Below are 26898 nucleotides of genomic sequence, written 5' to 3'. Positions count from 1 at the left end.
TCCACAGTAGCACGAGCTATCTTTGAAAAATTTATCTTAGTATATGGACCTATAAAAGAAGTAAGAACTGATTTAGGAACAGAATACAAGAATAAAATTTTTGAAAGTTTGCAAAAATGTTAAATACGCCGCATAAAACTAGCACTGCGTATCACAGTCAGTCCATAGGTGGATGCGAGAGAAACCATAGAGTTCTTAATGAATTTATGCGAATGTACATTGATCAAGCTCATACAGATTGGGATATATGGACAAATTATTACACTTTTTGTTATAATACGACTCCTAGTACTTATCATAACTACACACCTTTCGAGCTAGTATTTGGTAAAAGAGCAGACCTACCTGAAATATTCAATGGTTCTCGTGTAGATCCTTTATACAATTTAGAATCGTATGATCAAGAATTTCGGTTTCGGTTGCAGTTAGCGCAAAATAAAGCTCGAGACTTTCTTGAAAAAACCGAACAAAAGCGTAAGTTGCATTATGATCAGCAAACTAGTCGACTACAAATAAGCCCGGGAGATTTTGTGCTTATAACCAACGAAGATCGTCAAAAACTAGATTCTTGGTTTGATGGTCCGTTTGAAGTCATATTAATTGAAGGTCCAAATTGCATTGTTAAAGACAATAACAACAAGCAGATTAAGGTTCATAAAAATAGAATTAAGAAATATAATGTCTCTTGATAATTAAGTTTAGTTCTAAGTTAGATAAACAGGCCTGTCTGTAAATATTGTAACTATTATAAATATCGAAAGTACACAGTGTAAATACCCTAAATACTGTACGTACATTTAATTTATAGGTATATTATACTATTCTTAGCATTCATCGTGCCGGTAGTGTTCAACGTGCGAAGTGTTCAGTCATTAGTATTCCTACTGTTTTTTATGGTGGGCAGAATCTTAATGGGTGGTTGGTATTATTATTGTTGGTTTTTACTGTTTAAAACACATGAATTATACGCAAATTGGGATAGAAATATATTTAGGTTAGGTTAAGTTAAAGTACCACTGACTATACTTTATGTTATTGCTATAGTCGGAAAAGTAGTAGGTACAGAGAAAATTTTATCGTAAAAGTAACTATATTTTGAGAGTGTATAGCTTTAAGTACTAAAGATTGCAAATTTGTAATTAAATTAACTTTAAACAGTTTTAATTAACTTGGCATCAGTAACCTTTTTTTTAGTAAAGTGCCCTTTGCAAGTGGCCATAGCAAAGGTCATTCTCTAGGAAAAGGAGGTGTAACATAGTTAGTTGAAGTTGTAACAGTTCATTGACATGCATAGCTAAGTATTATTATTAACCGTATTGCATCAATCGGTTCGCTATTATAAGTATTTTATGTATACACAGCAACCTATATTATATTGTATGAGTAGGCATAATAGAGTACGATAAATATAAGCGATTTATTCATTAAAGATATATTGAATACAGGTAACTTGCCGGAGTATCATTTACTACCTTTACAGTAACAATTGGTGTCAGAAGTGGGATCAGACTTTAGTGCGACGTGAATTGGAACTAAACTTCGGGTTAGAGACTTGTGTTCAGAACCGGACTAGAGATTTTCGGAACAGTGGTGTGTTAAATTTATTTTATGCCAATAACAAGACGTCAAAGTGCAAACATGGAGGCCCAATTTGCAGCTATTATGGCAATGCTTGAAAAACAAGAAGAGAAACAAGAAAGAATTCGACAACAAGACAAGGAAGAACAAGAAAGGATTCGACAACAAGAGAAGGAAGAACAAGAAAGGATTCGACAACAACAAGAAAGAATGCTACAACAAGATATAGAAATGCGTCAAGAAGATAGAGAGCGGCAAGAAAAACGTAACGTAGAAATATTGAACGTTCTAGCACGGAACAAGACAGAAATCCAAGAGTATGTAACCCATAGTCTCAAAAAGATGGAGTGTGATGTTGAGGGAAAATTAAATGATGTTCGGGACGACATTAATAAAATTCAGAATGATGTCGAGATAAAGTTACGTGACTTAGAGCAGAAAATTGACAGCAGAGGAGCCAGCTCTACAGTGATCACCGGAAACGGGCTCAACAAGATCAAGCCTCCCACATACGACGGTCAAACTTCATGGGCAACGTACCAACTCCAATTTGAGGCCGCTGCAAATGCAAATCGATGGAGTAACGAGGAAATGGCTGTAGCACTGGTGGTGGCATTACGAGGACCTGCATTGGAGCTGTTACAGACGGTGCCTATCGCCCAACGAAGCAACTATGAAGCATTAGTAGCTGCATTAGAACGTCGTTATGGGGATCAACATAAGAAAGGACTGTATCGAACGCAATTAATGGCAAGACAGCAGAAAACTGGTGAAAATCTAGAAGAGTTTGAAACCGAAATTCGTCGCCTTGTGCATCTGGCTTACCCAGCCGTCCCGGATGAAATCCAAGAAGAACTTGTGGCACAGTATTTTGTAGATCGGATTCGAGATCCGGAGGTAAAGAAATGGCTGAAGATGTTCAAAGGGAGCAACAACAGCGAATTACTGATTCGAGCGCTGGAAATTGAAGCTGCGTGCAATGACTTTCAGCCAGAGACTATTCAAGAGGAGAGAGAACCGCCAGCCGATCATGTTGCTACATCAATAAATAAAATTGAATCAATGTTCGGCCAATTAGTGCAACAAATGGCAGCATTAGGAAATGGTCAGTCCAGACAGTTAGAACGGTCACGTCCGATCACTAGAGTGGAATGTTATCGATGTGGACGCAAAGGACACTATAGAAGGAATTGCAGACAGCGGTCTTGTTCTCCAAACCCGCAGTGCCGACGAAATCAGGACATTAGAACAAATCACCGGAACTCTTCTGTTAAAAGAAACATTACATGTTATATATGTGGACGTAAAGGACATTACCAATGGAATTGCAGACAGCAGTCTCGTTTACCGACCCCGCAGAACTGGCGTAACCAGGAGCAGGAAATGAAGAATCCGGAAAGACATTTACCGCGATATGTAGAGGATCGTCAAGCTTTTGATAGTGATTTAAGGTACCGGAAAGGACAAATTCATAATGGTTGGAGGATTGGTCAAATCGCGAAGGTGACAGATAAAGAGGCTACCAAAAGAATGAAGAGCAGCGTTTCTAAAGAAGACATTATAAAAGGACAGCGCTCAGACTCTGATATGAAAGTAATCAGAAGATGGTTGGAGAAGGATTTGAAACCGGATTGGCAACAGATTTCCAGATATGGACCAACAGTAAGGGGTTACTGGTTGCAGTGGAATTCGCTTCGACTGCGAGATGACTTAATTACTCGCAAATGGGAAAGTCCAGACGGAAAACGCTTTGTTTACCAAACAATAGTGCCCAATTCCTGCAAAGAGAATGTGCTGCGAGAACTACATGACAGTCGCGGAGGAGGACACTTTGGAGTAAACCAGACTTTGGCTAAAATAAGAGATCGATTTTACTGGATTAACTTCAGAAAGGACGTTGAGGAATGGTGTAAACGGTGTGACCAGTGTTCGTTACAGAAGGGCACAATTCGGGAACTTGAGAGAGAGAAGATGAAACCAAACAACAACCGTATGAAGATGACACTGGACCACAGACCAACTGGTGGCAATTATAAGGAAGGTGATGCCGTGTGGATGTTTCAACCCAGGAGGAGTAAAGGATTAAGTCAAAGATGGCAACGACACTGGGAGGGACCTTACAATGTGGTAAAAAGGCTAAACGACGTCGCATACAGAGCCCAACGCAGCCCCAAAGGCAAGATGAAAATTGTCCATCTGGACAGACTCAAGAAATACCAGGGATTAGATGAAGCGGATCGGGACGATCAGCTTAAAGAGGGGGGGCAGTGTTACGGTTTGGGCCTACTATACTCGAGTCAGGATGAAACCGATGCGCCGCAATATCTGGCCGGGCGCGTATTAAAGTAGGCCACAGTTAGGAAGCGCCGCACCTGGAAGATTCGAAGCAAATCGCGAAGCGTTTCGCGGTCATTCTAGAACGTGGTTTGTGATAAAAGAAGCGGCGTCGGCGTCGACCGTAGAGTAGAGTAGTAGTAGTAGTGAATTTGAGAACGCGGTAAAGTTTAAATAGTGAAATAGTTGTGGAATTGTAGTAGTGTTTTTAATAGCTGAGTTAATTATTGTACGGAGTGTTTTGAAGTGTAAATAAAGTTATTAATTGTTGAGTTAAATTGACTTTGTGTGAACCCACGGGAAAATCGTAACATTATAATGTGTTATGTTTATAGATTTAAAAACTAAAAGTTCTCCGATGACGGAAGAACAAAAGTGAATTATGATGGAATTTATAAAGAAAACCCCAATTTTACAAACCGGAAAACTTTCAAATGGAGTGTCTTACAAAGACCTGTCAAAACTATGGTGTGAATTAACAGATATTCTGAGTTCTGTCCCAGTGCCACGTAAGGAATGGAAGGATTGGAGAAAAGCAAGTAAACATTTATATAATTTTTCTAAAAAAGCCATAAAAATCAAATACAACTTTTGTTGTGCTTAATCAAATTACCCACCACAGCAGGGTACTACGCTGTGATACAAGGTGTTTTATATTCAACATATGTTTATGCCATAATTAAAAACGAAAGATTTCAGCACAAAACAAACTACGTCACTGGATTCTACGGAAAAATATCTATAAGAATCCGTTTTCACCTCTTCAAAAAGTTTAAAGATATCTGAGATACGGCGGGTACCTCAACAATGGTATTTTTCAATTTTCCCCTGTATCTTAACAACGAAATGGGTTATGACAATTCTGCTGACGCCATGTTAAATTTCACAAAAAAGTAACACACTGTCGCAAAAACCGTAACCCCGTATCTTTAAAAATAAGTGAGATACCTTACAAAAGTGTCGAAAATTTGACACCCTGTACACCAACATTCCTTTAGCTGTGCGATTAATCGATTCAGATACTCACTTAGTAGGTACGGTACGGAAAAAACGATGTGGTTTGCCAAAAACAGTTGTATTAAAGAAACTTCAAAAAGGTCAAATATTTGCGCAGCAGAGTAGGTAGGGTCTAATTTTTATAAATTGGAAAGACAACATAAATGTTTTTATGCTGTCAAGTAAACATACTGACAAAATGATCGAGGTGAGGGGCACAATAGGGGTAAAACTAAAACCTGAAGCTGTTTGGGATTATATCAGGGCTAACGAATCTGTCGATCTATCTGATAAGATAGTCGCCTTCGAGTTACTTTTGATCACATCTATGGCGAACGCATACATATATGTTGTATAAACAAAATGAACAAGAAACCATCTCGATCACAGATTTCAAAAAATCCGTCATACAATATTTGATATCTAATAAACTTCAAACTGAAATTTTATAAAAAGGCGTAGTAGCAAAGAAAAGAAGTTTTACTCAAAGAGATTAATCGCAAGGAAGGTACAAAATAAAACAATGTGTAAACTTTTGAGTGTAAAAAAGTGTTTCAAGCGCGTTCTAAGATTGTATACACATTAAAAGACGCGGTTTTTTTGAAGTTCTAATAATAAACATTCTGGCTCGTTCTTAGAAAACCCACTTGATAAAAGGTTGATTCTTCGATGTAAATCGAAGCTGAGCAGACACAAAAAGTTAATTTTGCTGTAGGATGTTGATCAGTCAGGAAAATAAATTGTACGTTTGATAGATATTAATGACTGATTGCTGGTGTGGTTCAATTCCAATGTCAACTTCTGCACAGTTACTCAGTTCGCCATGCGTAGATTGACATTTAAAGGAATGATAATTCTTGTAATACATCCCCATTTAGTCGGACATTAAATAAAAATTATGCGGCCAAATATTGTGGATAGGAAAATGTTGCATATGACATAACAGCAAATCGAAATAGCAAATAAAACTACACACAACCCGCGCCCCAATCTTTAGTATATTAGTAAAATAAATAAAAATTCCAGCGTTCCCCTGTACGACTTTTTATACATCTCGCTTCACCGGGAGAATATCTGAAACAAAGAAAATAATATTACAAGAACATAAAAAACGTCAACGTGAAATTAACCGATTTCAGCTGAATACCTAAAAAAAAATTTAAATGAACTTTTTATAACATCCGGAGATTTCCGACAAAAACCGAAAAAGTCAAATTTCTATTTGTTTTTTACCACTTTAATGATTATTTTGGAATTTACTCCGCATGTAATAAAATGTTTTGAATTTTTTTTTTACCAAATTATTTAGCAATAAAACTTCTCCATTGAACTAAAGCTCTTACCACAATAGTTTCTGAGATAGCAATGCTAATGCATCGAATTTGTAACACCCTGTATATAAAGTCAAAGTTTGAGAATTAAGTGTAGAATTTAAAATGTATTAAAAAATGGTTCTATTTAAAAATACCCATATTTTATCTGCCACAAATTTATGCTCCACTCTGCATAGTCAAAACAAAAAAAAAAAACATTTCTAATTTTTGTTTTAAAAAAAATTGCCCCGCCTTAATTAAAACTGATATATATTATCACATAGCTTATAAAAAAACACAAATCACAAAACGGTGCACGCTAGATGTAACAAGTCTTCCTGATCAATCAATCAATGAGTAAATTCAAAAATTCAATAATATACAGGATGTTACATTATAAAACATATAAAATTTGGACTGTCACAGTTTTACAAGATACTTTTTGTAGCTTCCCAAATAGTTTACTCTGTTTAAAATAATCAAATCAACCTTAATGTTAATTCCTGTCTACCTGAGATATTATTTATAGAAAGGGAATAGCTTGAATAATCAAATTATCTAAAAAATCAGAAGAATTTACTTGGTTTTAAAAACACTGCAACTGCACAAAGGTGTTAGCTTTATAATCAAAGTACTCATAAGAAAGAAGATGGTCTCATACAAGCGGTGTCTTGAGTTCATCATTTGTACTCACTGCAAACTACCTCATTATTACTATACTTTAAACATGCTTTTAGATTAGAGACACTAAATATAATACATATTGATTTGACGTTCAATAATGCAATTTAGCAAAGTAAATAATGATGATTATTGTTAAGATTATTGTGTTAACGTAAAATTGCAATGCTTTTCATTTTAATGTCAATTTCAGTAAAAATAGTTAACTAACATTAAAACTTGCTCTTTCATGCACTGATCTAATGAAAAAAATTCAAAAAAATATAAATTTACTTGATTTTATTGTCTAATTTTAAACTATTATTGAAATATTGTATTAAAATTACAAATATAACTATTTTAGCTGCATGGGAATCTATTTGACATAACATAAATAATAAATACAAAAGCAGTGACAAATTCGAACTTTAGTTGACATAACAACAGATGGAAGATGGCTTAATCAGCAGAATTTGAACTGAAAAAAATTGAACTTAAGTATTGGATTGTTAAAAAAAAACATTGCAGCTGCACAAATACAGGGTGTTACAAATTAGATGCATTAGCATTGCTATCTCAGAAAGTATAGTTGATAGAGCTTTAGTTAAATGGAGGCAAAGTTGCGCATTTTACTGCTAAATAATTCGGTAAAAATTTTTTTTTTTAATTTTTATTACATCCGGAGATATCCAACAAAAACAACTAATCAAATTTCTATTTTATTTTTTTCCACTTTATTATTGATTATTTTGGAAAATCAATTGCACCTTCTGGAGGCATTAATTTATGCTATTTAAGAAAATAATGTTTGTATTTAGCTACAACGTTTCGTTTTTTAGATACCATCATCCACTTAATATTTTAAAATACGGACCGGGACTTTCGATTTCGTTTTTTTAGTAGCTACCAACCTACCGAAAATAATGATGTGCCACAGTTGTCAAAAAATCATACCTAGTGTACTTAGGTATTTGTTTTTTTCAAATATGCATTTGAAATTCATATGTTATCATAATGAGTAAATAATTTAGTTTGATATGATTAAGCTGATTCATCAAAACTCAACCGCGAATTCAAACGTGAGTATCTGAAAAGTCATGCCGAAATGTTGCGAAATTTGGCTATTGGTACGGATTCCTATAAGCCATCAACCTCATGAAGCAACCAAAGATAGTCCATTCTTTCTTATGTTTGGTCGAGATATGGAATTACCAATTCGTTTAACGATTAATGATCACGTACTACAATACGACTTGGACGAAAATTATGCCAGTGAAATGTTAAAGAAAATGCAAATTTCCCATGAACTTGCAAAAGAAAACTTAGCAAAAAGCATTGAAAGCAGATATACTAAGCATAACGCCACACCTGACACCAAATGTGAAAAATAAACAAAAAGAAAATAGCTAATATTTTTTCTTTCATTACCTAAAAGTAATATAAAATAAATTTAAAAAATCCGATAGCGCAGCAATTTACACTTTGGGGTCTGTCAGACCCAACGCGGGTATTTGTGTATGAGAATTTGGAGCGGGTAACGGAGGGTTAAGGTTGGGTGCAAAATTAAACCAATCACTTTGTACAGGTGAGTCAATAATAGAGTACAGTTCATTATCTCATTTATTTTGAGAAATACAAAAAAATGTTAAATACAAAAGTTTATATTTATATACATACAGTGCGTTTTTTTTAACGCGCAACATAGGATTTCACGTGTTAAATTTTTAAGCCCATGTTAGACCATGTTATTTTGGAACTACAAGTATAAAACTTGACGGGTAGCTATTTCGTACCCTGAAGCTTAACTAAGTTTACCAATTCGGCCTAAAAAGTGTTAAAAAGCTTGCAAAAATCATATTTTTTCGAATAGGTTTTATCGTTTCATACTCCCTGTATGCATTGTTGTTCTTTGTTGTTTTTGATACTGGCACGGCAGGTAGCAGGTAAAATTTGGCGTAGAAAGTAAAACAGGGTGATCATTAACTTTATATCAAGAAACTGGAGACTTTCACAAATCTAATATATGCCAACACGCGTTTGATAATGATCATAGAGTCAAATGGAATGAATGTAGTATCATAGACAAAGAAACTTTTTCAAAAAGACGTAAAATAAAAGAAAGTGCATATATTAGATTAAACCATGACTCCTGTGTTGCTACATCCTCTATTAATATTGACCAAACTTGGTTAAATATTCTAGAGGAGGAGATAACACTTGGTCATATCAAACGTAACTGAAATTTCTTGTAATTTTGTTTTCATTATAAAACCCACCTTTCACTACAACAATAGATAACCTTTCCTATTGGAATGACAAAAGTCAAAATTTATGTCAATTTTTATTGACAAAACCCTTCTCAGAGTTCCATATTGAACATTATCAGGTTTAATATTTATTAAGTTGTTGTTTTCTGTGTTCTGCCGTTGTGTTTTTTCTTTTTTAGATTCTCTGAAGACGGTGGTAGATTTTCCACCGAAACGTCAGCGTTTTTAGGTAACAAGACCGAGCCTAAGTCAGTGGTCTTGCGTTGGGACGACTAGGTTAATGTTATTTTCAACTTAGTTGAAAATAGTGCGAAATTCCATTTTCCCAACAAACCTTTTTTTGTGTGAGACAGAAGACCCAATAAACCAAGAAAAAAATGAGTAATTCGTCTCAACAAACATATAGAACATATCTCCAAGAAAGTTAAGAACAAAAGAAGTATTTTTATAAGTGAATTGTTCAAAGTGACCTCCGTTTGAAGCCAAACAGTATTCCAAACAATCATAAAATGCCCTTTTGACGTTCAAAAGATGTCGGATCGTGATACAGTCAAAATATGTCACTTTACCTGCTACCTGCCCTGCCAGTATCGAAAACAACAAGGAACAACAATGCATACAGGGAGTATGAAACGATAAAATCTTTTCGAAAAAAAGTGATTTTTTTCCAGTTTTTAATCACTTTTTAGACCAAATTGGTAGACTTACTTAAGCTTCAGGGTACTAAAGACACACCCGTCAAGTTATAGACTTGCAGTTCCAAAATGAAATGGTCTAACATGGGCTTAAAAATTTAACACGTAAAATCCTATGTTGCGCGTTAAAAAAAACGCACTGTATACAGGGTGTGATGCCCCGGGAAAATAATAGCAATTTTCTTTTTGTTTATTTTTCAAAGTCAAAATTGTAATCAAAATTAAATTAAAACTTACGGAATTAGTTTGAGGCACATCTGAACACTACTAGACACAACACTTAAATGAAAGACTAGTTTGAAAGAAAAATCTGACTTCAAATCCTAAGCCAAACCTCTAAGAGATTTAATTGGCCAGCGTCGTTAATCCAGAAGCGGGGATATATTTCTATTAGTAGGTGTTTACAAAGAAAGGAATTTTTCCAAGTCATACTGTCGCCACAAATTCTCACCTTTTTGACCCCAAGCAAAAATGATTTATTGCCTGGAGCTGCAGGAAAAAAATTAATATTATTTATTGCACCCGGCGACATGTTTTTGAAATTCCACCTTTTGACCTGTCGCATTCCTGCTCACAGAATGATGTAAATTTCGTAGTATAAATATTCACACCATTTTGGCAAAAGGTCAGTCAGAAACGGGCAGTCAAAACTGAAACGTCGTCAAGTCGAAGACAAGTGTGAAAAGTCGGTTAAAGTCAAAGAAAAGACCTAATGGGGTCAAGTTCTAGTCACGTTTAGTAGTGCTAAGTCTTTGGTACCGAACCGTACCTAGCTGAGTAATGTACTTGGAATCTGAATAAATGTTTGACCCAAGATTGGTGGTTGTGTCATTTAGGGTATAGCGCTTGCCCCTCGAACCCCAAAAATAAGCTTGTAAGACCCAAAATTGGAAAAAGGCATTTTTGGGCCATTACATTTGGTGTCAGGTGTGGGGTTGTTAAAACTATCCTAGAGGAAACAAAGGGTAGAAGGGGCAAGTTATACTTGGATTAAAAAGGAAAAAAATTCAAAAGCTATCCCTAAATATGGAGAGAAGAGGTAGAGGAGCAGAACAACACGCCAACCGAGATGACCAGCAGCCGACTAACCCCGTGGTTAATAATGGAGCAGTTATGTGCTTAGATATAGTACCAACATACGACGGACAAGGCTCAATTGGAGACTTTATGTCAATTATTGAAGAAACAGGTATTTTAGCTAATTGGAGTGACCGACTGAAAACTTGCATTGTCAGGCTAAAGTTACGTGGTAAAGCCAAAAAATTTATTGATTCGGAACCAGAACTGCAAACTACCGCAGATTGGGCTAAGCTTAAGCAGGAATTACGAACGCAGTTTAGCCGCTCTTGTGTGAAAGGATCCGCCATTAAAAACTTCATTGAGTGCCGCCAACGTATAGGAGAAACCTGTCGTCAATATCTCACCCGTCTGAAGCTGCTTGCTAATAAAACCCTGGAGTTGACTGGAGATGCTACGGATAACGCCGCTGACCGACGCAAACTGGAAAAGCACATCTCCACACAATTTGTATTGGGCTTAGTGCATCCCTTAAAACAACGGGTACTTAGTAAAAACCCAAGCAACTTGACAGCAGCGTTAGAGTGTGCCGAGCAAGAGGAAAGTATAGAGAATCTAATTCATTCATCCACCAGCCGAGAGTGTCGAGCCGTTAAATTGAACCAACAAAACGTACAGCCTAAAAGGTATTATTGTAATATTTGCAAGAAGCCAGGACACACGGACAACTACTGCCGAAATGCAAATTCCCGAAATCTCCGTCAGGTTCGAACGAGAAATAACTTATGCTTTAAGTGTAACAAACCAGGGCACTACCAACGACACTGTCCTGATACTAGACGAGCAACTCAAGTTTACAATAACCAAAATAGAAATACTTCTGTAAGGGCCAGAAATACAACCACTAGCAATCAGCAACAACGAACCTGCTTTAGATGTAACCAACCAGGACATTTTGCTAGGGAATGCACCGCCGAAATTGGGTCTTTAAATTTAAACTCCGACCCAGCCGCTTGAAGTGAAAGTGTTAGTGTAGGGATAAACATTTGCGAATGGAAGAGAATCTCCGGGCCCTGCAATGTTGCTAAGGTAACAATAGCTGAAAAGTTATATTGGGCACTGATAGATTCTGGAGCTGTTTTATCCCTAGTTAAACCCTCAGTTGCTCAGGGGTTTATACCGTTACAAAATAGTGAAATTAACTTAGTGGATATTCAGGGAAATAGTATTCCCATTTTAGGAAGCACGTATTTGCGTGTAGGCATTGGGCCAAGAAGAATTGTGGAACATGAGTTCAAAGTACTTGAAACTGAGAGTTTTCAAACAGATTTAATATTGGGTCTCGATTTTTTGCATAAACATGGTGCAACTATTGATTGGGGAAGAGGAGAAATGGTACTCCTAGGAGAAAAACTACCTCTATATGAAGAGAATTTGGGGAGTTTATATGGGACTTTAAATGGACCACAAGTACAGAATCAGACGCATTCACACACTGCTATCTCCAACGATCATTCATCGTTGCTACCAACAACGAGGGATGTGGGCCTTCAAACGATTGGTAGTCGTTTGGAAGCAATGGAAAAATCAAACTCAGAAAAACATGGATGTTCTGAGGGCAAACTTGTTGTTTCGGTGATTTTAAAATGGATTCACGAGCTGCCGAAAAGGAAGGCTCCGAAGTCCGGGGAGAATTTTTTGATGAGACTCATTATGTGGAAAATGAGGGAAAATCGTGGAAAATTTTATTAGAGGAAGATTTAATTATACCCCCAAGGAGTGAGGTGATTTGTTTAGCTAGTATAGCTGATTCTTCAAGAGTTACGACTCAGCATGTTGTCATAGAGCCATGTGAAGATTCTCAGCAGGGATTACTAGTTGCGAGAAGTCTCTGTAAAAAAGGGGACAAGGTGCCTGTGAGGCTCATGAATGTATCAGATAAAGATATGCTGGTACAGCGAAGACAAAGGATAGCAGACGCCTTTGAAGTGGATATTGAGAATAAGCCTGATGTACAAGAGCAAGCTATTAGAAAAGTAAATTTAGAAAGTACCCAAGTAATATTAAAGCAATTAAACCTGGAAGACGTCAAAAGTGACGACGATGCCAAGCTAAAAAGATTGGTTGTGGAATTTATAGATATTTTCCATTCTCCTGACCAAAAGTTGACTTGTACGACAAAAGTGACACACCGTATCATCACTGAAAACGTACCACCGATAATAAAGAGGCCATACCGAGTACCGTATCATCGACAACCAATATTGAGAAAGGAAATTCAAAAATTATTGGATGACGGAATTATTGTAGAAAGTCTCCGTGCAGTTTCCCTGCCATATTGATTGAAAAGCGAAGACATCCAGGTGAAGAGGTGCAATATTGTCACGTTCAATTTATGAGCCCTTCTGGATTCATTAATTAAACTGACTTACGACGTTAAACGTCGCGCCGGGATCTCAGTTTTAAGGATGGAATTAAACACTGAGTTTTCTATTAAACACTAAAATCTATTAAATACGGTATACACAAATGGGTCTGCACAATACGGTCATAAACACACTAAAAGTAGACAATTTAACACTTATACTTACATAGACTCATAAGCTAAGGACTTAGCATTTTCTGGCGGCTGGCTTGGTCACTTTCGCGTTGGAACAACTTTGGAGAACGGACTACTTAATTTGATCTTTTTTCGAGGAGAGCCGACATTTCGACTTTTTGGGTCAGCTGGTCGCACTACCGTCGATTGGTTCACACTGATGCTATACTGCTGAAATCGGCGTATTTTATACCCGATTGGCTGACGTAGTTTGTTATTGTTCGTCACCTATTTTTTATATTCCTGCAAAGCAGGTGGTGGCGACTCATCGCTGATATGGTGCACCCGGTGCATGACACATTCGGTGCATCGTGATGCGACCTTGCCTCGTGCGCTTAATATTTTGCAATCCTCGAATACTCTTATGTTTTTTAAGTTAATCAGTCCAACTTTCCAATTAACGGATTTTCCATTCGTGACATATGCCTCCGCCCCAGAAAAACTGGTCCCCAGTTTTATATGAACAATAATAAAAACTTTAAACAATAGAAAAAACATATCGTTAACATAAATTTAAAAATTACATGTGTACATACCAAGGTATTATGATAAACGGTTAGTAAGTTTACATATGCGAGTATTTCATAGTACTCAGTTAAGTTTACAATCATTTCTTAATAATAAGTTAGTACTTATTCTAACAAGAAACCTAATAAAATCTTTCCTCTCCTGAAATTATACATAAACAATATCATGCACTTTTAATCTATTCGGTTCCGGCAATGGCAGAACAAAAAAAAAAAAAAAAAAAAAAATATTGCAACACTGAGAAAAGTTCAATTGAGGCTTAGTCCTATGAGCCAAACTTCGCATTTCACATCACTGAACACCATTGTGATCACTGTTCCATAAATGTTTGTGGTGTGGGTCGATTATTGAATCGATGATTCGGCTCGCTTGGACCTCCGTATCAACGTACAGGCCCATCGGGAGTTCCAACAACAATAATTGCTCATCATAGTTCGCCTCTTTCTTACATAGCCCTCAGTGTTACATGAAATATAAGACAAAAGGTTAGTATGTGCTACTTAAGGCTTAATATACACTATTATGTCTTATAACAAAATTAATTGTAGCATCATTTGTAACCATTATTTATTTGTTAGTATGTACGATCCATTTTCCATTAAAAAATAAAAAATGGAACGTGTGAAATTCATTTTTCAAATGCTGTAAAGCAAGGAATCCCGTGTATGCATCGCGCGATAAAAATTAGTTATGTAAACAACTTGAATTTTTATGTTAGTAGTTCGTCAACAACCAACAAGATTGTCGGAGCGTCGTCTCAGGAATATTCGCCTCTTCAGCGAAACATCTTTTATCGCATTTTATTAGTTCATGGCGCTAAAAAATAATTGGATTAATTTCATGACTAGATTATACTCGTTATTTGGGAATAATATGACATCATACATTCCAAATTTTTTTTTTATTATTATTTTTTATATATCATCCACGTGTGTATATTATGCCTGTATTAACATATGTATATATATATAGCCATTAAAATACAAAACAATAATAAGGTAACATAAATTAAATTGTAGACCTCATAGCTGCTGATAAGTAGCATATGGCCCCATGTCGTCAAACGGTTCTAATTGCGCGATAAACGGCTGTGTTACCGCGTGTCTAAGAACTTCTTCAGTTTGTTGCTGAATAATGGGCCCCCCTTCTTGCACCTGCGCCAGGTTTTCCGGATTCGGGCATAGTGCCGGATTGCGGTCGACCTGACTTGCGTGTGATTCAGGAGGTCCAAATGCACCTCCAGAAGATGTGCCAGCAGAACTGATTTCTGATGTCTCATCCTTTTCTTGTGTTTGGGGCACTACTGGTACCCGAAACTGATATGTCATATCATTTACATAAGCATGCGGATATGGCGGATGACCTGGTTGACTCAAAAATTGAGTCCTCCCGTACACACATGTAGCACAAGGACATCCTTGCACAAATACATTTTCCCATGCTCGCCAAAAATCCTCAGGTCGATATTGAGGTTGTTGGGGTGATATGCAAATTGCACAATCACATGTCGAAAACGGAGTACCCCCTTGATGTACTTTCTCGCTAAGTAGAAGTATGGTATACTCCGTATGAATGATTTGAGTCCACAGGCCAAGTAGAGATTTTGTAATCCCTAATAGTTGTATTGGTACCACTCGATCAAACTCTCCTTGCAGTTTCCACAAGTACAGTGCCAATTTGTATAAATACAGTTTGGTGTTTATTTCGGTAACACACCTAATATAAAACAAGAAATTCACTATCCATTCCATTTTTGGCACTTTCGCGAAAATTATAGGTTAACTTCACCCAAGTATTACTTCACGACCGATTTCTAAAATGACACTGTAAATTGTTGTCCCATTCGGGTTTATTTAAACCAATCTAGTAATTAGTCATTATTCATAACTGCGCGTAGCGATGAATCAAATTTGTCTTATCGCTCGCGAATTAGTTGCTTTCTTCACCAAATGCATAAACAACTATATGGTCAAGGTGATTATTACACCGACAACATCATTATTTATCTTTATTCGTTTGTAGGTACCTACATCACAATAACAATATTCAATGTTTTTATTTCCATTACATGTAACCATTTTTTATCTTATAGGGAAAATTAAACTGATATCTGTTCTTGAATTTTAAGAATTTGCGCAATAAAAATTCAGACGCAGATAACAGAATAAAATCCTTGGGCCCTGTAAAAATAGGTACACAGCTCAATATGTGGAGCCGTACATTATAATTGTTACTTTGTTTAAACATTATGCTTAATTGCATTTTTGCATTTTATGCATTAATCGGTCTGCACTGAACAATGTCTGGTCTCATTAAGATATTATTCCGAACTGGCCAAATCAGCGAATCCCATGGGTTTAAGCATGGTGCACCATTTAACTGTTGGGAAAACATTTCTCTGATAACCTTAACATTTGACAAGTTCATCGTCTGGAAGTAATTTGCTAATTTCAGCATCCTGGTTTTCCGGTGGAGAGGGTTCTGAATTGCATTTATACGGTTGCTATCACCACTTTCATTCAGTTTGTCCCTTGACTTGTGATTCTGTACGACGGTGCTCCTCCTTTTACAATTTGTCACTTTTTCCTTGTGTGGTTTTTCTTTTGAAAGTAAGTATAAATGTCTTTTTTTTTCATATTAACATACGTTTTTTTTTTTTTTGTTTTTTTTCACCTGAGAAAATTCACTTCATTTTGCCATCTACTGGTTTTCTTTTTCCAAATAAAAATTTTAATAATTTTTCCCTCTAGATGGAGTCTGGTAATCGCCCAACAGGATTAGGCCGTGGACGCGCCCTCATGGCCTTACTGGCCGCCCAGCGGGCCCGGGAGGCAGCACAAGAGGCCACCATCCATCCAGAGGCTAGCCCCCCTGAGGCCAGCAAGATGGAGGCTCCCACTGAACCTCCTAATGCCCCGCAGGAGGCCCAAGAGAAAGAGGAGCAGAACGCTCTCCCCCAAACGGATGAAACCCGTTTGGCGATCGGGTCTCTAGGCGCCCACGCCAAGACTATACATTTTAATTGTTTTTTTACTATAAACAATCATTAAACTAAAATGCTTGTATTACTTCAGCTCAGGGGTTCCTTCTGGTGTCCATGGGTCATGGTAATGTAAAATTCTGCTTACATGGACTACTTCAGTTTTAGATTTTGGCGAAATGCCCTTTCGTATTTCATAGTCCACATCAGACATTTTTCGATTTATGTAGTAAGGACCAAACCATCTAAGCAGTAATTTTTCACTTTTTCCTACCTTCCTAATAGGGGTGAAAACTTTTACTTGGTCCCCCACTTCAAATTCAACATGGCGGTGTTTACAATCATAACGTAATTTATCTATGTCTTGACGCCGTTTTATATTTTCAACTGCCAAATTTCTGACTGCCAAACCAATGTCTCTAATTTGGTCGCTATTACTACTTTCTAAGGGTGGCAACAAGTTTGCTTCTGTTGGTAAAATAGGTTCACGACCGTACACCAGCATGAATGGTGAAAATTTAGTACTATCTTGTTTTGCAGAATTGTACGCAAAAGTCACATGTGGAAGATATTCATCCCAATTTGATTGATTAGTATTAGTATACATAGATAACATATTGGCTAAAGTTTTATTAAATCTTTCTGTTAAGCCATTAGTTGCAGGATGATACGCAGTAGTAAACTGACTCGTTGTCCCCATCTTTTTTAGCAATTCCGTAAACAATTCTGATTGAAAAACTTTCCCTCTATCGCTTAACAATTCCTTAGGTGCACCGTGTTTCGTAATAATTCTTTCTAGTATAAACTTTGCTACAGGTCCGGCTTTTCCGCTCGGTAATGCGTCAGTCTCTGCCCACCTTGTGGCGTAATCTGTCGCTACCACTATCATGGTTTTGCCGCTGCTACTTCTGCGAAACGGACCTAACAAATCTATTCCAACTTTTTCAAATGGTGTGCCAACTGGTATAGGATGTAACAGACCGATAGGCTTTTGATTTTGTTGGCCTTTCCTGGCCTGACAATCCGGGCATCCTTTTACAAAACGTTCCACGTCCTTTTGCAACCCTTGCCAATAGTATCTTTGTTTTATTTTCGCTAGGGTTTTTGACAATCCCAAATGGCCACTCAGCGGTTCTGAGTGGTGGGAGTACAAAATTTCCCCTATTAACTGTTGCGGTATCACTAAAAGTCTAGTCCGGCCCACTCCATGCGGGTTTATACGGTACAAAACTTCTGACTCAAGCCTAAAATTTTTCGCTTGCTTGCGTATACCAATTGTAGCTTCTTGTATTATGGGCCTATCCCACATATCATAAATTTTTGTTTTAATGACTGGAATCGAAAGAATAGGATCAAAAAATTAATTTTTCATATTCTTGAAGAAAAAATTATGGTCGTAAATCTTCCTACATTAGTTTGAATTTGTCCATTAAATTTAAAAGATCTGTTTTGGCGCGCATGTGACGTACGTAATTCTGGACGATTTTATTGGCTGTTGCACGCCAACTGTTTCACTTCTTGTCGCTGATTGGTTGATAGTGTAGTACGTCACCGGCGGCGGGCGTTTAAAACATGAGATTAATGTAGTTTTTATCATCATTTTTTTTCTATTTAGACTTAATATTTTTGAAAACAAAAAAATACGGGTATAATATTTTCAATCCGTCTTTGAAGTTATAAAATAAAAAAAAAATTGTGGGACAGGCCCATTGTAGGATGTTTTATAGCCTGAATTATTTCCAAAATGTTTTCATCTTTTGCTTGTAATTCTGCAATGTTACGTATATCTAATAAAAAGGTTGGTATTTCGTCAATTTCTTGTACTTTCGTATTCGCTGGCAAAACAGGATATCTGCTTACGCAGTCTGCATCTCTGTGAGCAATTCCTGATTTATGATGTACTGTGTAGTCAAATTCCGATAATTTTAACGCCCAATGCGCTAAACGTCCAGTAGTCTCTTTCAAGGTTTTTAACCAACATAGCGCATGATGATCAGTCACTATTTTTATAGGTTTTCCATAAATAAAATGTCTAAAATAGGATAGCGCCCATATAGCTGCTAACCCTTCAAGTTCTGTTATGGAATAATTCTTTTCAGCTTTACTAAGGCTTCTACTTGCATATGCTATTGGATGTAACGCATTTTCATGATCTTCCTGCAATAATATTGCTCCGATTCCATCTTTACATGCATCTACCCTTAATTCACATCCTTTATTTGGTTGAAAATGTGCCAAAACTGGTTCACTAATCAATTTTTGTTTTAGTGTTTCAAACGCTTTGTCATGTATGTTCTGCCAATCAAATTTATTTTGTTTCTTTGTCAGATCATGTAAAGGACGTGCAATTTTTGCAAAATTTTCTATAAAGTTCCGGTAGTAGTTACAAAGTCCCAAAAAACTTTGTACACCCTTTACATTTTTTGGCCTTGGAAAATTTTCGATTGAAACTAATTTCGATTTGTCTGGAAAAATTCCATCTTTCGAAATTGTATAACCAAGAATATTAATTTTTTCTTTTAAATATTCACATTTTTTGGGTTTTAGTGTTAGGCCTGCACTTCGAAGTCTATTGAAAACTTTACGTAATTTTTCCAAATGTTCATCTATCGTTTTAGAAAAAATTATAATGTCGTCCATGTAAATTAAAACTTCTTTCCATTTTAAATCTCTAAACACTTCATCTCCTAACTGTTGAAATGTTGCCGGAGCATTGCACAATCCAAAAGGCATCACATTAAATTCCCATAATCCGTGACCTGGCGCTGTAAAGGCAGTAAGTGGCTTACTCTCTTCTTTTACTTTGATCTGCCAATAACCTGAATACATGTCTAACGATGAGAAATATTTGGTGTTTCCTAAGTAAGTCAAAATATCCTCAATATTAGATCCTGACCATGAATTTTTTACTGTCACATTGTTTAACTTGCGATAATCCACGCAAAAACGTGTCTCTCCAGACTTTTTCTTTACTAATACGACGGGACTTGCCCAGGGCGAGTTACTTTGCCTTATTATGTCGTATTGTTCCATTTCTCTTATCTGCTCATCTATTATCTCTCTTTCTTTTTGTGCCACTCTGTAAGGTTTCTGTTTTATCGGTTTAGCATTCCCTACATCGATTTCATGTTCAATGACATCGGTTTTTCCCATATATTTTGGTGTTTTAGAAAAAACGTCACTATATTCTGACAGTAATGTCTGCAATTTGTTACACAATTCTGGGTTCGTTATATTGCTTAGGTTATGGTCATTCATGGTAATCATTTCTTCATCATCTTCAGTTTCATCAATACAATGAACTGGAATTTTTGCTATATCCATTTCTATATTTTTCTCTAAATAACCAATTGTGGAATTTTTCAATATGAACACTTTTTCAAACCTCCTATTGTCAATTTTGATGTACCATTTGCCATTTCTTACAAAAATATTTGAACAAATCAACCCTCTTGGTCGTAGGTATTTATCGTTCTCGATAAAGCAGTACTTCGTGAACTCGTGCGGAGATAAGGCACAGTTCATGTAGTCGGTTGCAAGTGTAACCTTAAAACTTCGCGCGGTTGACTCAATCTCGACGTTTGCAAATACCTTATTAGTATCTTCCATTTGTTCTATTTTTCCCATGTTCATTGATTTTACATTGTTGCCAAAATGTAAAATCAATGGGTCAAGTTCATGGTATAATGTCACAGTATTGGTATTATAGTCAATTAATGATTTTTTACAAGCCAAGAAGTTATGTCCCAATATCAAGGCTTTTGATAAATTTTGCACCACTAGTGCCTCAACGGAAATAATTGTGCCATTAACTTTTATAATTACCTCAGAATTGCCGAGAGGAAATGAACTGTATAACCTCCTGCTGTTATCAGTTGTATATTGTCTTGTAACCGTCTCATGTTACTGATATAATTTATGTCAACTATATTTTTACAAGCTCCTGTATCAAGTAAAACAGGGACGTTATCTTTATCGTTAACTGTGATATGTACGATTAATGTTTGTTTACTAATGCCCGTAGATGACAATTGGACAATTTCGTCCGGGCGTTTTAATTTTGAAATTGTCCTCTGCCGTTTGGGTTTCTCTGGCCTTGAGGTGCATTCCTTTGAAAAGGCCTTCTGTTTTACCCGAGTTTTTTTATTTTAACAATCATTCATATTCTAACCTACTTAAAAACTGTAGCACAACAGAACAAACGGAGAACAACACAGCCTCGTGTTCAAATCAATAAACGGTACAGTCGGACCTGGAGATCCCAACTAAATTAATACGGTAACTTTGAAACGGAAAACAAACGGACAACACAACCTAGTGTTCAAAACGGGGAACGGTACGGAGAACTAAGACGGTTTCGAAACGGTATTTTCCCAGCCAGGGTAAACAGACGGTTACGGTATGCATGACAGATTCGGACGGTACGAAAACTACACGCGTACAGACGGGGTCACCTTCATTCGTCAGACCTTCAAAGCTTGCCCCCAGGAACGATAAAATTTACCGTTCAGCTGGCTGAAGCGTCGGTCGGTTCGGGGGTCCGGGAAGAACCCACTGCAGCGTCGGTCGGTTCGGTGGTCCGGGAAGAACTCACAGTGCAGCGCGCGGCACATTACCTGGTTAATAGCTCGCGATGTTGCTTCGTTTACCCTACCGCGGCTGCGCGCTGAACCTTTATCGATCGCGGCGGTGCGTTCACCATTCTGTCGCGAAGACGCATTGTAACTTAAGCGTGTGAGGCTGCGCATTGTTTTCTTTAATCTAATACTACATATTAACAAAAAAATTAGTAACTTCGTTGCAGTATATGGACAGCGACAAAATCGAATTTGTGTCTGAAATTAAGTATTTGGGTATTCTGTTGGATCCGCAACTCTGTTTCTCAAATCATATTGATTATCTTTGTAGAAAGCTCAGTAAGAAACTAGGGTTTTTTCGACGTATGACTGCTTCTCTTTCGGACTGGACCAAACTGCTGGTGTACAATACTATAATTTTACCACATTTTGATTATTGTTCTTCCTTACTGATTGCTTGTACCCAGGGAGAAATTATGAGATTGCAACTCCAAAAGAACAAGGCAATGAGAATTATACTCGGGTGTAATATAGGTATATACTCCTATTCAGAGCATGTTGACGACATTAAATTAGCTTAACATACGGCAATGCATTGAGAAAACTAATCTTGTAATTGTTTTTAAAGTGGAACGTAGATTGATGCCTCAGTACTTGGGAAAGTTTCTAGAGCATAGGCCATAGGTCAGGGTTTAACGACTACAATGTAAGATCAGGGACGAATTATAATATTAAAACCGTTCGATCAACCTTGTTGCAGAAATCATTGTTCTATGAGGGCTTACAAATGTACAACTCACTTCCAAATGTCGTTAAATTCTCAAGTAATTTTCGTGAGTTTAAATCTGGATTTTGTAATTATTTAATTAGTATAGTATGAATTTGATAGATTGTTTGGAGACCTTGGTGTTCATTTGTGTATAATATATTGTAATATAATATGCTGTTTTGAGTGTAATAGCCAGGTGATACATGAATAAATATATAATACGTTCTAACGATATTTTAAAAATCTTTAAGAGATTATTATTCAAATGTACATAGATAAATCATTTAATTATAGTTGTTTTTTTGTGGATTTATTTAATTTGGATGGGTTATTATACTTGCACCCACTGTGGCGTCACACGAAGAAAAAAGACGGCCTATATTACTACGACTCAAAGCTCAGGTTAATATTGCCGTCAGAATACGCCTTACAATTCCGACTTGTCAGCTGTCACTAGTCACTATGCTTTTGCTTTTGTTGTCTTTGTGTTGTTATGTCAAAAAATTGCCTTGCAGCATGCAGCTTAAAATAATTGTAGTTTTTTAAATTTATATTACAATAATCTAATCAAGAAAATGTATATTTTTTGATGTGCATAAGCATAATGGATACAAGGGCTGCTAGCCGAGGGAATATTACAAGATTACAGTGGCAATAAACATGGCTACATTACTACAACAAATCTTACAGAATTTTGTCCCATATATGCTGAATACTTCCCCATTTTTCGTCTGGATGAGAAAGCACAACTTTGAAGAAATTGTCCTATTTGCCTAATTGTCCTATTGCACCAAGAAGTGCAACATATCAATAAAGTTGAGGAGCCAAATCATGTGCAATTTTTGCAACTACATTACAATGGTGGATAAAAAAGTAAGTTTTAAGGTGAGTTAACTGATTTTACTTAAATTAAAGGTGGGTTTATGCAGACGTTAAATTAAAGCAAGTTAGAATTATACTAAATGAAAGTAAGGTTTGTAGTTACATTCAATTTTCAGCACGAAATTAACAGCTAAGAAAAATATGGTTCTGGTGCGATTTAGATGCCACCATATTTTTTAGTTCTTTTTTGATGAAATTCATGTCAGATTGTATATTTAACTTACTTTTACCAAAATAAGGGTGGATGAATCACTTCCACCCTTATTTTGGTAAATTGAACCACAATCTCCTACCAGCACCACCAGCCTGATTGTTGAACATTTTGTTATTTGTTTGGTGCCTAACAACCCTAGCAATGTTGTCAAACAGAACTGTTTTTCTGTTCAAAATTAATCATTCTAAAACTTAATTTTTAATTTCTTAAAATGGAAGTTTCCATATTTTTTCTCTTTTTGAGATCTTAATAATTATTGCTACATATATAAATTGGCCACTATAGTTAGCACTAGGTTACCATGCATCTTTTTCAATACATTTACAAAAAATAAACATTGCCCCTTGTACTAATCTGACACTAATGTTAACATTGTCAACTGTAATTATAGATAGTAAAGTGTCACTTTGCATGTAAAAACTAAAAATACTTATTTAATTTACAAATTTTTAAGCTATTTAACTATTAAACCCTTCATGTACTTGGTGTAACCTGACCACTTTCAAAGGCGTTTTTTTACTATTCTTTTCCCAACAAACAGCTCCAACCACCCGTTTTTGGGTAGAACTAAGCTAAATAAACAATATGACATAAATTTCATAAAAAAAACGGTTTGCAAAATACGGTTGCACCTATATCGCACCAGACCCAAAAATATACAGGGTGTTACAAATTCAAGGCATTAACATTGCTATCTCAGAAACTATAGTTGCTAAAGCTTTGGTTAAATGGAGGCAAAGGTACTTGTTTTTTTTTTTTAATGCATTTGTAATTCATGTTTTCATAATGAGTAGATAATTTAGATTGTTATGACTTAAGATTTAGGTTTTGCTTTTTTTAACACTAAAAATAAAGTTTAAGCTATTTCATCAAAACTCAACCTCAAATTCAAACATGTGAGTATCTGAAAAATAAATAATTCACCAAAAACAATTATTTTTATAAATAAATTTCTCTCTTTTTTTTCGAAGGAGCAATGAACCTAATTATTAAATTATATCAAACTAAATTATCTACTTATTATGACAACATATCAATTTCAATTGCTTAATTTATTTAAAAAACTTTAAGTACCAAGTACGTAATACACACAAAAAAAAACAGGTACTTAAGTACACAAGGTATACTTTTTTGACAAGTGTGACACATCATTGGTTTCAGAAGGTCTGTAGCTACTAAAAAACGAAATAAAAAGTTTAGGTCGGTATTTGAAAAATTGAAGTTGATGATGATATCTAAAAAACGAAACGTCGGAGCTGAAAACTAAAGCTGTTTTCTTGAAGAGCATAAAAAAGTGCCTCCAGAAGGTGCTATTGATTTTACAAAATAATCGGTAATAAAGTGGTAAAAAAATAAAATAGAAATTTGACCTTTTCGGCTTTTGTCGGATATCTCCGGAAGTAATAAAACATTTTTGATTTTTTTTTACCAAATTATTTAGCAATAAAATGCGCAACTTTGCCTTTTTTTAACTAAAGCTCTATCAACTATAGTTTCTGAGATAGCAATGCTTTTGCATCAAATTTGTAACACCCTGTATAGACCACATTTCAAAAATGCTTTGTTATGAAATTAATGATATACTTGAGTGTTAGTTTAGTGTTATTGTCTAAGGCCTCCTTTCTCCCTCCACAAACTTTTTTCTGGTGCCCCAATGATTTTTTTATAAAATGTTAAAATTTCCTATTAATTTAGAAACTTTTTTGCCTCTTTCGAGGCCTCTTTAGTTTTTTCTGTACCTGTTACAGTTTTCGAGAAAATAACAAATTCACATTTTACTGATTTATTAGAAAAAACATACCAATTTCTCTATCAATGTGCATTATGAAATTGAGATGTTTTTTCTGAAAATAAAAATACAATTTGCTTGTAAACAGTTACCGATACTGAAGAAATAAATAATTTTCTTCCAAACACCCTGTATTTCTTTAACAAAGCATTTTTGAAATATGTACTATACAGGGTAATTCTAATTCGACCCTCACCATTGGGACCAAATGCCGTTTTAAAAATTTTAATTTTTCCAGTGCTTCCGAAGATATCCGAAAAAATCTGAAAATTAGATTTTTTGTTTTTATTTATTTCTTACCTTATTTGAAGAGATATCCCAAAACTAAAAGCATCTTTTTATTGCCACTTTTTCGTAGCTATTCGATGATGGATTCAAATTTGCCACACGACGTTTCGTTTTTTGGCAGTCATCATCAATTTTCTTTTTTCTTATGGGCGCCATATTGGATTTTTAGCCCACCAAATAGTACGTTTTATTCTGATTTTAGTGATGTCTAATAACGTATGAGTTGCTTCATAAATGACAAAATAATTCAATAAAAACTAATTCTACTTTAGTTGGCTTTGAGTTAATGAGAAGTTTTATGAAATGTCATTATTTGACAGTACTTGTCGAACACGATAATTATTAGAGCAAGTCAAGCATAGTTAAAAATGTATCTAGAATAGAAACCGGCGCACAAAATGTTATTATTATACAAGGATTGCTGCAGAATTTAGGTTAATCAGAAGAGATTTGTTAGCATTATCTCTAACTTAAACCGGTCATTTATGTTTCCAAGAGAAAGATTATCATTTTAGGAACTTTATTTTTGGCCAAATTGATTTTTTTTGTAATGTGCAAGTTTAAATAATTTAATATTGGATTTTGAAAAACACCAAATCAAGCAGTGTTTTGGTTAAGTTTTAACTAAATAAAGTTATGTGGGGCTGTTGACTTACTGATTACAGTTGGCTTGCTCTCTAACTTAAAATAATATTAAGTAGAGGCTTTTTCTTTTTTGGGAGTTGGATCGGGTTCACGTAGAATCAAACTACAACAGTTTAGCCGACGTTTCGCAAATTTATTTTTGCATCATCAGGGCACGCTGATCTTGTGATTCCGTGTCATTGCTTTTTTTTTGCACTCATTTGAAGGCATACACGGGGATATTATACTTAAATAAAACATTTAGAAACAATTCAAACCAAATGTACAAATAAAATAGTGAAATTAATTCCTTATGAAATACCCTTTCCAACGATGTGCCACACAGGGTGCCATTTGAAAACTTAGTGGGGGTGGCTATCGCGGCAAAGGGGCTGATGGCAGAAATTCAAATCCTACGTAAAAAGATGTCCCCCTTGCAATCTTTGTTGACGTGTCTTAGCATTTTTTAACAGAGAAATTATTTTGGAAGATATTCAGGGTAGCAACTTTTCATTGAAAAACCCTGTATAAGCCATAATCTACATGTTAAAAAAAAAGAAACAACGCGTAATTCGTGGATACCTAAAGTTAACAAGACCCAAACCATGGACAACGGCTGTATCCACTGGGTTTTAATTGCATATTGTACACCCGAGCACCCACTGTGACGTCATGCAGCATATCGCTTTATCTCAAACTCGGCTGAATATGTTCGATCTGTCATTTCTGTTGTGTTGCGATTTGCGATGTCAACTAAAGGCGTGTTTTGGCTTGGCGTCAGTGCTTAC

The 26898-nt window shown here is 35.8% G+C and overlaps 2 long non-coding RNA genes across 2 annotated transcripts in view; both read left to right on the top strand.

Annotated features, from left to right (window-relative positions):
- LOC145738457 (uncharacterized) overlaps positions 1-26898 on the top strand; it is a 404307-nt gene that overhangs the window by 75618 nt on the left and 301791 nt on the right. The gene's annotated exons all lie outside the window — the stretch shown is intronic.
- LOC145738214 (uncharacterized) lies at positions 15819-17044 on the top strand. Its single transcript, XR_014180645.1, has 2 exons — positions 15819-16596; positions 16738-17044. It is a non-coding gene; the product is annotated as an uncharacterized LOC145738214 (long non-coding RNA).

This window comes from Ips typographus, linkage group LG15 (genome assembly GCF_016097725.1).
Source record: "Ips typographus isolate SLU linkage group LG15, UJ_Ityp_2.0, whole genome shotgun sequence".
NCBI classification, from domain to species: Eukaryota; Metazoa; Arthropoda; class Insecta; order Coleoptera; family Curculionidae; genus Ips; species Ips typographus.
This window is presented reverse-complemented; position numbering and strand designations above follow the sequence as displayed.